The sequence below is a fragment of the Sabethes cyaneus genome, chromosome 1, assembly GCF_943734655.1.
Source record: "Sabethes cyaneus chromosome 1, idSabCyanKW18_F2, whole genome shotgun sequence".
In the NCBI taxonomy this organism is placed as follows: domain Eukaryota; kingdom Metazoa; phylum Arthropoda; class Insecta; order Diptera; family Culicidae; genus Sabethes; species Sabethes cyaneus.
This window is the reverse complement of record NC_071353.1, coordinates 93,425,639-93,438,975: the sequence shown is the minus strand read 5'-3', so window position 1 is coordinate 93,438,975 and position 13,337 is coordinate 93,425,639.

Here is a 13,337-nt window from a genome sequence, read left to right as displayed (position 1 = left end):
TAGTTCTAGAGTTATGAGGAAATTTGTATTTCGTTTGTATTAGAGCCCCCCCTCTTAAAAAGGTAAGGGGTCCTAATTCATCAAAGAAAAAATGGTTGCCTCCAAAAACACCCACATGCCAAATATGGTTCCATTTGCTTGATTAGTTCTCGAATTATGAGGAAATTTGTATTTCATTTGTATAGGAGCCCCCCCCCTCCTAAAGTGGGTAGGGGTCCCAATTCATCATAGAAAAAAATTTGTCTCCAAAAACACCCACGTGCCAAATTTGGTTCCATTTGCTTGATTAGTTCTCGAGTTATGAGGAAATTTGTATTTCGTTTGTATAGGAGCCCCCCCTCTTAAAGTGGGGAGGGGTTCTAATTCACCATAGAAAATATTCATGCCCTAGAAAACTTTCACATGCCAAATTTGGTTTCATTTGCTTGATTAATTCTCGAGTTATGAGGAAATTTGCATTTCATTTGTATAGGAGCCCCCCTTCCTAAAAAGGGGAGGGGTCCCAATTCATCATAGAAAAAATTTTTGTCTCCAAAAACACCCACGTGCCAAATTTTGTTCCATTTGCTTGATTAGTTCTTCAGTTATGAGGAAATTTGTATTTCATGTGTATAGGATCCCCCCCTCCTAAAACGGGGAGGGGTCCTAATTCATCATAGAAAAAAATTTTGTCTCCAAAAACACCCACATGCCAAATTTGGTTCCATTTGCTTAATTACTTCTCGAGTTATGAGGAAAATTGTGTTTCTTTGGTACAGGAGCCCCCCCTCTTAAAGTGGGGAGGGGTCCTAATTTACTAAAGAAAATATTCTTGCTCTCGAAAACCTTCACATGCCAAATTTGGTTCCATTTGCTTGATTAGTTCTCGAGTTATGAGGAAATTTGTATGAAAGCCCCCCCTTTTAAAGAGGAGAGGAGTTATAATTCCCCCTATAAAGAGGGGAGGGGTCTCAATTTACCATAGAATAAATTCTTGTCACCGAAAACACCCACATGCCAAACTTTGTTCTATTTGCTTGATTAGTTAGCTTGATTAGCTTGATTTGTGTTTCATTTGTATGGGAGCCCCCCATCTTAGTGGGGGGAGGGGTTTCTAACCATCACTAAAACCTTTCTTGGCCCCAAAAAACCGCTACATGCATATTTTCATGCCGATTGGTTCAGCAGTTTTCGATTCTATAAGGAACATACGGACAGACAGACAGACAGACAGAAATCCTTCTTTATAGGTATAGATATTCATAAACAGGAAGCATACCGAAACAGGAAAATTTGCCCACCTACTCTATTTCCCTTGCCGAGAATCGCTTTCTTCTATTTTACTGATCGGCAAATTACACTCGCGCGTGAGTTCCTTATCTGTTATTTTTTCCGCGCTAGTGCACATGCGCAAACTCAAGTATCACTCGCACTTACATCGCTTACCAATTTTTTTACCTTTGTTATACTATAACAAAGGTTTAGAAATTGGTCGAAAAACACGAAATCGATCCGAGGCCCGGAGGGCCGAGCCACATATACCAATCGACAGGGTTCGACCAACTGAACAATGTCTGTGTGTGTGTGTATGTGTGTGTGTGTGTATGTGCGCGACGCAACTTTTCTATCGCCTGTTTCTCGGAGATGACTAAACCGATTTGTTCGCTTTTACTTTTGTTTGAAAGGTATTATTGCCTAGTATATCACTATTGAATTGTTTCGCGGCCCGACATTTCGTTTGAAAGTTATAAGTAAAAATGTAAAAATAACGTAACGCGATTTTCTCCGGAACTACGTGACCGATTTCAACGATCTTAATATCAAATGAAAGCTCTTATTAACGCTAAAATTTTCACAAAGTTTTATTGAAAACAAATAAGTAGTTTAAAAGTTATATGTAAAAAACCTGTTTTGACAAGGTAATAATTATCGCCTGTTTCTCAGAGATGACCAAACCGATGTATGTGCTATTAATCTCATTTGAAAGGTAATACTGCCTAATAGATTACTATTGATTTGTTTTTTGATTGGTCGTTTAATTTGAAAGTTATGAGCAATCGTATACAACACATTAAAATTCACAATAATTTTAAACAATTTCATCTAAGATTATTTATCTAGTTTAAATTATTTTGGCATCAAATTAGAAGTTTTAATGCTGTTAATATATTTGCAAAATTTCAGAAGAATTGGTTTTGCCAGTCAAAAGATATTAACCCTCGAACACTCGCGCCAACTTTTGTAACACGGTTACTCGCGCGCACAATAGCCCAAAACAAAAAAACGTTCGCACAAGAGTTTTGACTGGGAAAACCTGGTTTTAGGTTTATCGAACCTTTGGAAGGGTTTCTTGAAATTGAATGCTCTATTTTCTGGTAGAATTTAAACTTTGACTACCCCCTAAAAGTGAAATAAAAAAAATATTTTTCTTCAGTTACAATATAACACATTGATGTGTTACGTAAAGTTTCAGAGCATATTATTATAAGAAATTTTGCTGAAGACAGCAATCTTCTATCTCTTCAGCGAAGATAGAAAAATCTTATTTATTGTACATGAATATGTAATACCAGTTTTTCCATTTTAGCTCGTTTTGTAATTGTTGTATGACTTTTTCATGTACTACAAAGTTGTAAAAACAGTAAAAATACACAACTTCGCTAAATATAGTATACCTCTATGTTTGCTTGTTTAGGAACTGTAGAACTTTGATTATATAAAATACCCTAATTTTGACCCCGAATTACTCGACTACCAACAGACGGATACATTTTAAACATATTACAATTCTCGGGTAATTTTTCAAACAGACCCATGTAACAATGAGAGATTCTCTTTGCGTCTCCTCTCTTCCGCTTTTCACGGCTACATAAATGCATAAAAAGCAAATTTTCAACACATTTAGCTAACTAGTAACTCCAGCAACCGATTCATGTAAAGCTGATGTGTTAAAAAACAGAAGAGAGGAGACATGAAGAGAATCCACAGAGAACAGACATCCATTCAAGAACAATTTTTTTGGGAATTCTTGGATAAAATTTCAAATTAAAATCACCTAATATGCTAGCGTCACCACCACTATAGTTTCCCAACTAAATGATTCTTTTGATTTGCACACTGACAACCTTTGGCTCCTCTGGCGCTAGTATATATGGACTATATGCGTTATGCTAGCGCCAGAAGCTAGCTGTTGTGAGTTTAGTGTAGAATTTTCTGCGCCTTCAGCGACATCATCACTATAGTTTCCCAACTAATTTGACATAAGTTTTATCCAAGTGGGGACCTTTCGCTTGGATGTCTGTTCTCTGTGCTTTATCCTTAGCTCAAACAAACGTTCTATTTAAAAAACAAGGTTTAAAGGCCGTCTTTATTATAAATGGAAAAAATAATGCGCTACACTATTCAACAAAATTGTAGATTATATTCAGCCGCTTCAAATGCTTCTTACATATCTTTTACAGATTTTGCTTCTGTGAGGCACAGCAGTTGAATTTGCGTAAATGAGCGTACCTGAGTACATTAACCCAGTGTTGAAGGGCAAAAAAAGAGTAAATATAAAAATTACAGTCCAGTAGTATTTTTCCTGTATTAAAAAATTTACTGAAATAACAGAAAAAGATTTTATTTAGGTTTTTAATACGAATCTGTGATGGGGACGGGACGCGAGGCATACAGATGTTAGGCATACGGACGCAAGGCATAGTACGCTAGGCATACAGACGTCAGGCATAATGGATATGAGGCATACTGGATTGAAGGCATACTGCCAAAAGGCATAATGGACGTGAGGCCGAGTGACCGCAAGGCCGAATGGACGAGAGGCCGAATGGACGAGAGGCCGAATAGACGTGAGGCCGAATGGACGCGAGGCCGAATCGACACGAGGCCGAATAGACATTAGACCACCTGCACAACAATGAGAACCGAAGTGGCCAGATGCTGCAAACGCTTTTAAGATGAATCAGGGCGAACCGGTTCGCTTTCCTATGACTACTGACCCTATTTAGTTTTTCGTAGTCCTCGCATCGATTACAAAACAGATTTTCGTTTTTTTTTCAAGCTAAAGACACAATTGTGTTCTGCTGGCACAATGTGCGTTACCTGGCTTTGCATTTCATTTCGAAGTTTTATACAGCGTTATAGATCCAATTCAAATCTTGGCCTAACGCGAATTTCATTTTCTGTGATTTTTTGGTAACGGGGGTGTTGCGGAGGGGTTTTTCACACTAGCCCGAATACCATATAGCCGAAGGGCACTTGCCTAAATGTGACAGTAGCCCGAATGTAACATTAATCCGAATGTATGACAATTTTTCCAATAGATCGCTAAAAACATTTAAGGCGTATTCTAATTCAATTGAATTGAACTGACAAAAGGAAGCTCGGTTAACCATGTTATGAGTTATGCTTGCCATAAGATATGAAACTTTTTTATCATGGTAGTATCACACGTTTCCTAGATGATTCAGGGCGAGCCGGCCGCAGGTAACGGCGAGTGTTCGCCGGTGACCCGCCGTCGGAAGCGCCGGCCACTGTGGGGGGGCAGCCCCCCCGCAGAAATCACATCTGTCTAGGTCTATTCGATTTCTTAGGTCTACCGACCTCTAGTTAGTTTTCCCTAGTCTTCGCATCGATTTAACTTTTGTTGAATACAAAGCGGCGAAGCCGCTTTTTGCGGCTTTCAAACTGAATAAGCGGTGGTTCTCCGCCAAATAGTATCTTCGGCGAAATATGCTAAAAAATATGCGACATTATGGAAAACAATTTATCCTAGATGATCGAAAGCGTAGTCGGCCTGCGAATATTTCATTTTTCCAAAGAATTTTTTACATTTTTGCTATTCATATTCGTATTGTATTGGATTCAATAGAATTATTACGTCTAATTGTATTAATTTGCAATTGTACATATAACTCTACCGAGGTCTCATGAGCATAGGATCCTTGATGGGTGCGTTCTTACTAGTTCATCTTACCAGTATAGTAGATTCAGCAACCTTGCAGTTACGAGCGCCTAATGGTACATTCGAGTTTGCTATTTGGCTAGTTACTTTCGGACTAGTGGTTTCCGGGCTAATGTTATAAAATCGTCGCGGAGGGTTACTTAATAAAAAAATTTGGAAATTAGAACACTAATACCCAACACCGCATAAAACAAAAAATAGAATCTGGAAAGTAATTAATTAAAGTTATCATCGCATCACTGATGAATTTTCAGTGTTTTAAGCGACATTGCATTTCGTCAAAGAAGTTATTCAAACGAATATATTGAGCCACACGGTAATTGGATAAATTTTGCTTTAACGACGCGGTTACCGCATGGCACGTCGTTTGCTGGATGTTTCGTACCACCACCTTTGGCTCGTTATCATATCTGTTCTTTTGGTCTTTTTTTATCACCGTGCAATTTTCTTATCAGATTTAAATTGACTCTTTTCGGTGAATTATTAAATTAACTTAGTATTGTTAACGTTTCTGCTTACTTTATTCAGCCATCCTCAGAAATTTATGACAAACAACTTATAATTTAAATTCAAACTTGAACGTTTGTCGCCGCTATCGTTTTATTGTTTCCTTGTCTGTAGTGATCTGATTTGATTTTGACATATCTGTTTTGCCAAGCATACATTCGGCCTCGTGTCCATTCGGCGTCGCATCCATTCGGCCTCGCATCCATTCGGCCTCGCATCCATTCGGCCTCGTGTCTATTCGGCCTTGCGTCTATTCGGCCTCGTGTCTATATGCCTTATATCCGTATGCCTTATATCCATTATGCCTAGCGTACTATGTCTCGCGTCCGTATGCCTAACGTCCGTATGCCTAACGGGGTGTCATCATCTGTGATAATAAGTTTTCCATCTTATTTGTGACTTTTCTATATAAGAAGCGTAATTTGCAAAAAATCTGTACGTAATGGAGAACAACGGAAATCAGTTTTGGATTCGGCACCCCAAAAAACATACGATTCACCTAAAATACCTCATGCATCTGAAATTTTTTTTATTTTTGCAGACCTGTGTTATTGAACTACAAAAAAAATGTAGTTCTCAACACAATCAACATACATACAGAACGTTTATTAATTAGCACATTGCAGTGTACACATATTAAAACATGGTGGAAAAAGCGGTATTTCTGCAATGGTGTCCCCACAGACAAACAAACATAACTATTGGAAGAAAAATCAACAAAAATTATCGTACCTCACATTTAGCCTGAACACTAGCACCATCTATGATCGACATTCCCAAATATCAAATAGCAACATGGGTATTCCTCGAAGTAGCAAGTATTTTTTATGGGAAATTCCCCTTCTTTCGTCAAAAAACGCCACTTTGACCAAAACGGAGACATTGTCAACTAAACCCAAATTTGAAATGACGGTTTAATCGGTACGAAAAATGGAAAACGAGTGTTATGTCTGTTTGTCTGAGATGTCCCGTTACGAAAAGTAACTTGTTATACCTGCCTAAATAACAATCCAAATCAAAAAGTAAATACTACGTTAAAAAGTACATTTAACAGACATAATTTAAAACTTGTTCAATAACTTAGTTACAAACGTATTTTTTGCTAGCGGTAGCAAAATGTCAATGAAAGTTGAGTCCTCGTCGTAACGGGACACGCTGGAATGTGTCTTAAGTGTCGGCGTTTTCTCCTCTTTTTTCCTTTTGCGCTTCTTACTACTTTTCAATCAATCTAGCTCTAGAGACAGGAAGGGACAAGGCCACAAGAGGCTTCACTCGCACCTCATATACTTATCTTATACATATACCACTCTTATAACTTGCCCTAAATCTTCGACCTGTTGGGACGGAGACACTGCTACTTTTTTTCTAAAAGGAAAGTAATCAAACAGATGGTGTATTTAACTGTCGTCCCTGTCTGTGAAGCAAGGCGATCACGAAGAAAATATGTGGGGATATTTAACCTTGAAACTTTTCTTTAATTTTTACCAATTAGTGACAGAAAAAGAAAATTATAATAGAAACCACATCACATAGTCGATAGGTATTTTAACCAAGAAAATTCATTCATAATTGGCAGAGCTATTAGTGTTCAAAATCTTTCATGTGTTCGTGACGGTAAGACCATTGCAAATTATTTTTGAAGTTTTCGTCACCGGCGGGGGTGGCCCTTGCCTTGGCTTGAAAAATCGAGGGGCAAAAAAATTGTGATTGTGATAATGGTTAATTTTGACGTAGGACTACGTCTTACGGCAAGTTTTGAGATAGGGTGTCATTCCAAAAAATCAAAAAATCCGAGCGTCACGAAAAATGAAAGGTTTTGAGCGCTAATAGCTCAGCGGTTTTCCGATCGGTTTTCAATATTCTTACACCAATCAATCGGAAAATCTTCTAAGAATCCACCCAAATGAAGAAAAGTGTGGATTCTTGATGTTGAACTATTGAAAAATTGAAAATAATGAACCTATGTTTTACCAGAATTCTCGCTTCGTGATTGGTTGGAAGATTCTTTACGATGATCTAAATCTATACCAATTTGATATCTGTGCTTGGGAAGTAAGCCAAAACAAGTGACAAAGTTTCCTCATTTCAACAAGATTTCTTAACACCGCGGTTCAACCTAGACCATTTTGATGTCCTTGCTTGGGAAGTATGCCAGAGAGAGTGACAAAGCCCCCTCGTGCCAACAGATTTCTTACGAACACGATTAAACCTAGTCCAATCTGATGTCTGTGTTAGGGAAGTGTGCCAGAAAAAATGACACAAATTCGTTGTCCCAACAGATTGCAAATTCTTTACTGCGTGACGATTAAATCTCGGCGAATTTGATATCTGTGTTGGAAAAATGTGCTACAGTTGTAGTGTTCGGTTATAATACGGCTCTGTATGAATACGCATGCTTGCCGTTTCATTAGAAGTGTAGTGAAAAGATGTGCTGTTGATAAAATAGGATTGAATTGGTAAAATCCTTTCAACATGGGAAACCATGGATAATGAAAACAATCTTTAATTTCAGTAAGGTAGCAGGAAAGTAATAGTTTGTGTTCTTGATTTTGTTAAATTGTTTTCAAATGCACAATCTTTTGAGAATTGAACGTATGCAATGTTACTACTTTGATAAATGTTACATACAACGCATGTAGCATGTATATATGTTGCATATAGCATGTATACATGAAGAATCGAATGATTACAAGCATGAATACATGCTATTATCACTACAAAGAGACTTACGTAGTCCTGCGTCACCTATATATGCGGTCGTGTCTTGTAAACAACCCCTCTGATTTTTTGTATAAAATTACTCGTCCGTGAGCTCTACAGCCTAAAGAACTTGAAATATGAGTGTGTAGAGTGTTCACGCTCTTAGCACGAAACAGAAGTGGAAAATCGAATTTTCCAAAAATCGGCCAAAAAATTTCTGCCGATGTTTTCTTTCTTCTCGTAGGATTTTACTTGGAAAATAATCACGTTTATATGCAAATGAACAATAGATTAGGTTTCCACGTCTAAACTCTAAGTAAAAATGCTTAAAATGCATTTTTTTGCTCACCATCGGCTTAGCTTAGCTTAGCCACAGAGAACAGACATCCATTCAAGAACAATTTTTTTGGGAATTCTTGGATAAAATTTCAAATTAAAATCACCTAATATGCTAGCGTCACCACCACTATAGTTTCCCAACTAAATGATTCTTTTGATTTGCACACTGACAACCTTTGGCTCCTCTGGCGCTAGTATATATGGACTATATGCGTTATGCTAGCGCCAGAAGCTAGCTATTGTGAGTTTAGTGTAGAATTTTATGCGCCTTTAACGACATCATCACTATAGTTTCCCAACTAATTTGACATAAGTTTTATCCAAGTGGGGACCTTTCGCTTGGATGTCTGTTCTCTGTGGTGTTAATCTTTGCTGTTTTTGGGACCGTGTTAACCTCTGCATCCCTGCAAAGATTACCGGAAGGAGTTGCGACTTGTTAGTAAGGCAGGTTTCGTTGGATCGGGATTCACCTTGATAAGTGATGTGATCGTTATTCTTTAAATTTATTTATTTTTTAAAACAATTAGAATTATTACATATTTAAGTATTTTTAAGTCGACAGTCCAGATAAGCCTGTTCAAGATACTTTAGTTTTGCGAACAGATTTATACCAGAGAAATTTTTTTAGCTTTGCTTGGAAATAGTGTAAACAACAGGCAGAGAATTGTTGGATCGAGGTACCGAGTAAAATGTGTTATCATTATTGGTAGCAAAATAAATTCCAAACCGCTGGTCGTAGGGAGTTTTGCTATAGGTATCCGCGATTATGATTTGTTTCTGTAAATAGCAGTTTTCTGAGGAAATCGCGCGTATGAGTTATGGTGTATACATTAATCGTTTCGTTTACTACAGAGAATGAGCATGGTGTACTGATATTGGATCCGTGTTTTAATAGTATATAATCAATATGTATGAAAAAGATTGACTATCGGGCATCTTAAACTTCAACCAGCACAAAAGGAAAAGAATGTTGGTTATCAATTACTTTGCTAATCAGTTCACTCCAAATACTCTACGAATAAATGAGTATACTCAATGACTTGACCACGTATCACTTGATCTACTTGAAAATTGAGCATCACTATTTCCAGCCCAACCGCTGCTTATATCGAAGACTGAGTTCTGGAGTCTTCGCTTATATCAATGTATCGCAATCATACTCCTAAACCATTAAACAATGAATATGTTGGATGTTTATAATCCCTTCTGTGGATCAAGCATTAATGCGTATGAAAACAAAAGTTTTTTCACTTGAAAAAATCGAATTGGAGTATTTTTTTGCTCACCATCGGAAGGACAAAAACTTTACAAAATATTTGTAATGGGCTTACTAGAATCTAAATCACAGAGAACAGACATCCAAGCGAAAGATCCCCACTTGAATAAAACTTATGTCAAATTAGTTGGAAAACTATAGTGATGGTGTCGCTAAAGGCGCATAAAATTCTACACTAAACTCACAACAGCTAGCTTCTGGCGCTAGCATAACGCATATAGTCCATATATACTAGCGCCAGAGGAGCCAAAGGTTGTCAGTGTGCAAATCAAAAGAATCATTTAGTTGGGAAACTATAGTGGTAGTGTCGTTAGCATATTAGGTGATTTTAATTTGAAATTTTATCCAAGAATTCCCGAAAAATTTGTTCTTGAATGGATGTCTGTTCTCTGTGTCTAAATTATGGAATGACTCCCTGCGGTAAGACATAGTACTACGTAAAAAAATATACAGACAATCAGCACACAACTATTGAGTAATACTGGGAATAACGGGTGGCAACTAAAATTTTGGAAATTTTTCGTGGCCCTTGTGCTCAACAACAAACGAGATCAGAGAGAAATGAGATTATGTGTGTGTTAGCTCTCTCTCTCTCCGTTTTTTGTTAATATTTTTTGTTTTGTTTATGCTTGCCCAGTTTCGCTAAAAATGGCGTCGAACCAAGAAGCATTTCGGGAGCGCGTTGTACACTTCTACGAACTGCAACAGAAATTTCGGCAAAAAGTATACGGTACAACATTTAAAAAGCATATATGTTGCAGCTTCGACTGTTTACCATATCCTAAGATGCCTAACAACTATTCGCAAGCAATGTAGTGGAAGACCAGTTGAAATTATGGGCGCAGAAGGACATCGTTCTCTATCTCGTTTCTTTAACAACAAGCTCTCTGGTTTGACTACCAATTAAGATGCACTAGACGAATGTTTGAAGAAAATTTTGATTCCGTTTCTACAAAAACATCATGCAGATGGACAATACATGTTTTGGCCGGATAGAGCATCATCGTCTTACGCCAAAAAAAAACTCAATCGTTCCTGAATACCCATTCGATCTCATTTTTACCCAAAAACCACGACCCGAAAAATCTGTTTCAGTGCGCCCAATCGAAGATTTCTTCGGGACTTCGAGTTCCTTGGTGTACAAAAATAACTGGAGAGCCACGAATTGCAAACAGTTGATTGGTAGAATCAAGAGATGCATTCGCAAAGTTGACATGACGGCCGTACCACAGAGAACAGACATCCAAGCGAAAGGTCCCCACTTGGATAAAACTTATGTCAAATTAGTTGGGAAACTATAGTGATGATGTCGTTAAAGGCGCATAAAATTCTACACTAAACTCACAACAGCTAGCTTCTGGCGCTAGCATAACGCATATAGTCCATATATACTAGCGCCAGAGGAGCCAAAGGTTGTCAGTGTGCAAATCAAAAGAATCATTTAGTTGGGAAACTATAGTGGTGGTGACGCTAGCATATTAGGTGATTTTAATTTGAAATTTTATCCAAGAATTCCCGAAAAATTTGTTCCTGAATGGATGTCTGTTCTCTGTGGCCGTACAACGCTCCTGTTTCGACGTCAAACGAAAGCTTCGCCGAACAGCCGATTACGGACCGTTTTCAAATGTACACTAATTTATTTTCAACAATGGATAATGTGTAGCAGATATAGTAGGCATAGTGTATATTAGAAGATGATATCAGAGTGACATTCAGTGTAAAATAGATCACTAACATGCGAACAGTTCACGAATAAACGTTGTTTCAAATAAATAGCTACAATAATCAGAAGCGGAATGATACCTTGTAAACGTCCGCAACGATCGAGGATTCAAAAAAAATTTCAAGGAGCGAAGGATTGCTGGCAAGTGAAATTTTGTCGAACTTTCTGTGACGAAACCAGGGCCGCTGATACGGCTGCTGGTAGGACTGTTGGAGCAGTCAGAAGCGAAACTGTCGCTGTAGCAGCAGCAAATACTGAAGTTGATACAACCGTTGGAGCAGTTGGATATGAAACGACGTATAGAATTATCAGGACAAATTGATGGTGAGCCCAGAAGGAGGATTTCACATGTGTTTCTTCATTCTGAGGATATCCGAAGTCTGATTCCGGAGTTCAATCCTGCAACTACTTCGAAATGGATCCAGAAAATCGAACGAATGCAAGAAAATTTATGAAGTTCTTCATTGTTCAGCAATGCGACTGGGATCAATTCCAAAGTTGTGGTTTGAAGGAGTAGAAGGAGCAATTAAGGATTCTCAAACTCAAAAAGCGTTTCCAGCCAGATTAGATGAAGCCGATGTTATTTGTCTTCTAATAAACAGATGTAAACTTTTAAGTGAATCCTACGAAAATTTTGTCTGCGACGTCATCATGAAAGCAAGATTAGTGAACGTAAGTGGACTTTGGAGCAAAATCACAAGTTTAAATATGGGTCATTCCATCTCAAACGTACACAAAAATCGGAAAAATTGGATCCGACCATCAGCGATTTCAACCAAAGTTGGCATAATTGTTCATTCCGACCCCACAACCAATTTCCCAAGATATTATCACAGAGAACAGACATCCATTCAAGAACAATTTTTTTGGGAATTCTTGGATAAAATTTCAAATTAAAATCACCTAATATGCTAGCGTCACCACCACTATAGTTTTCCAACTAAATGATTCTTTTGATTTGCACACTGACAACCTTTGGCTCCTCTGGCGCTAGTATATATGGATTATATGCGTTATACTAGCGCCAGAAGCTAGCTGTTGTGAGTTTAGTGTAGAATTTCATGCGCCTTTAGCGACACCATCACTATAGTTTCCCAACTAATTTGACATAAGTTTTATCCAAGTGGGGACTTTTCGCTTGGATGTCTGTTCTCTGTGATATTATGCCGATTGATCAATCCCCCTAGCAGTGGCGCTACTTACTTTTTTACAGATTTTCAAGAAAAGTCGTTTTTCGGGTTCAAATATCTCTGAATCAGTATGATGTGAAGACATGGCAATATACTTTTCCTATGGATTTTATGCTGCGCAATCGAATGACGTTATCAGTTTTTATCTAATTTGTCAACATCATACATTTTTTTGCAATTTAAAACGAAAAATGCGAATAAGGTACCCCGGTGCAAGTGGGAGCACGGGGTAAGTGGGAACGGAGCTCATAACTCTCTTCAACCTAATTTTCTCCGACCGAACCTTTCTAGAAATGAAAGATACAACTCAAACGCATGTATTAAAATAATAAATTATTTATAACAGGCATTCCAAACAACAAAATTGGACTTTGAATTTGAGCGTTATTTTCAATTATTTTTGTTTGACGCACCTTTCTATAAAGGATATTTTGGCCACAGACTTTACGTAAAAGTACATGTTTTTCTGACAGTAGGTAAACATTATGAGTGTATTAACAAATTACACCCGAAAACTAGTTGTTTAATTTGACAAACGGCATTAAAAAAAATGGGTCGAAATAAGGTCGGCACTTCAAAGCACCCGGGGCAAGTGGGACCTATTAAAATAAAGTGTTTCAGCACCAAACTTCCTGTATTAATACATTTTTTAGATGAACT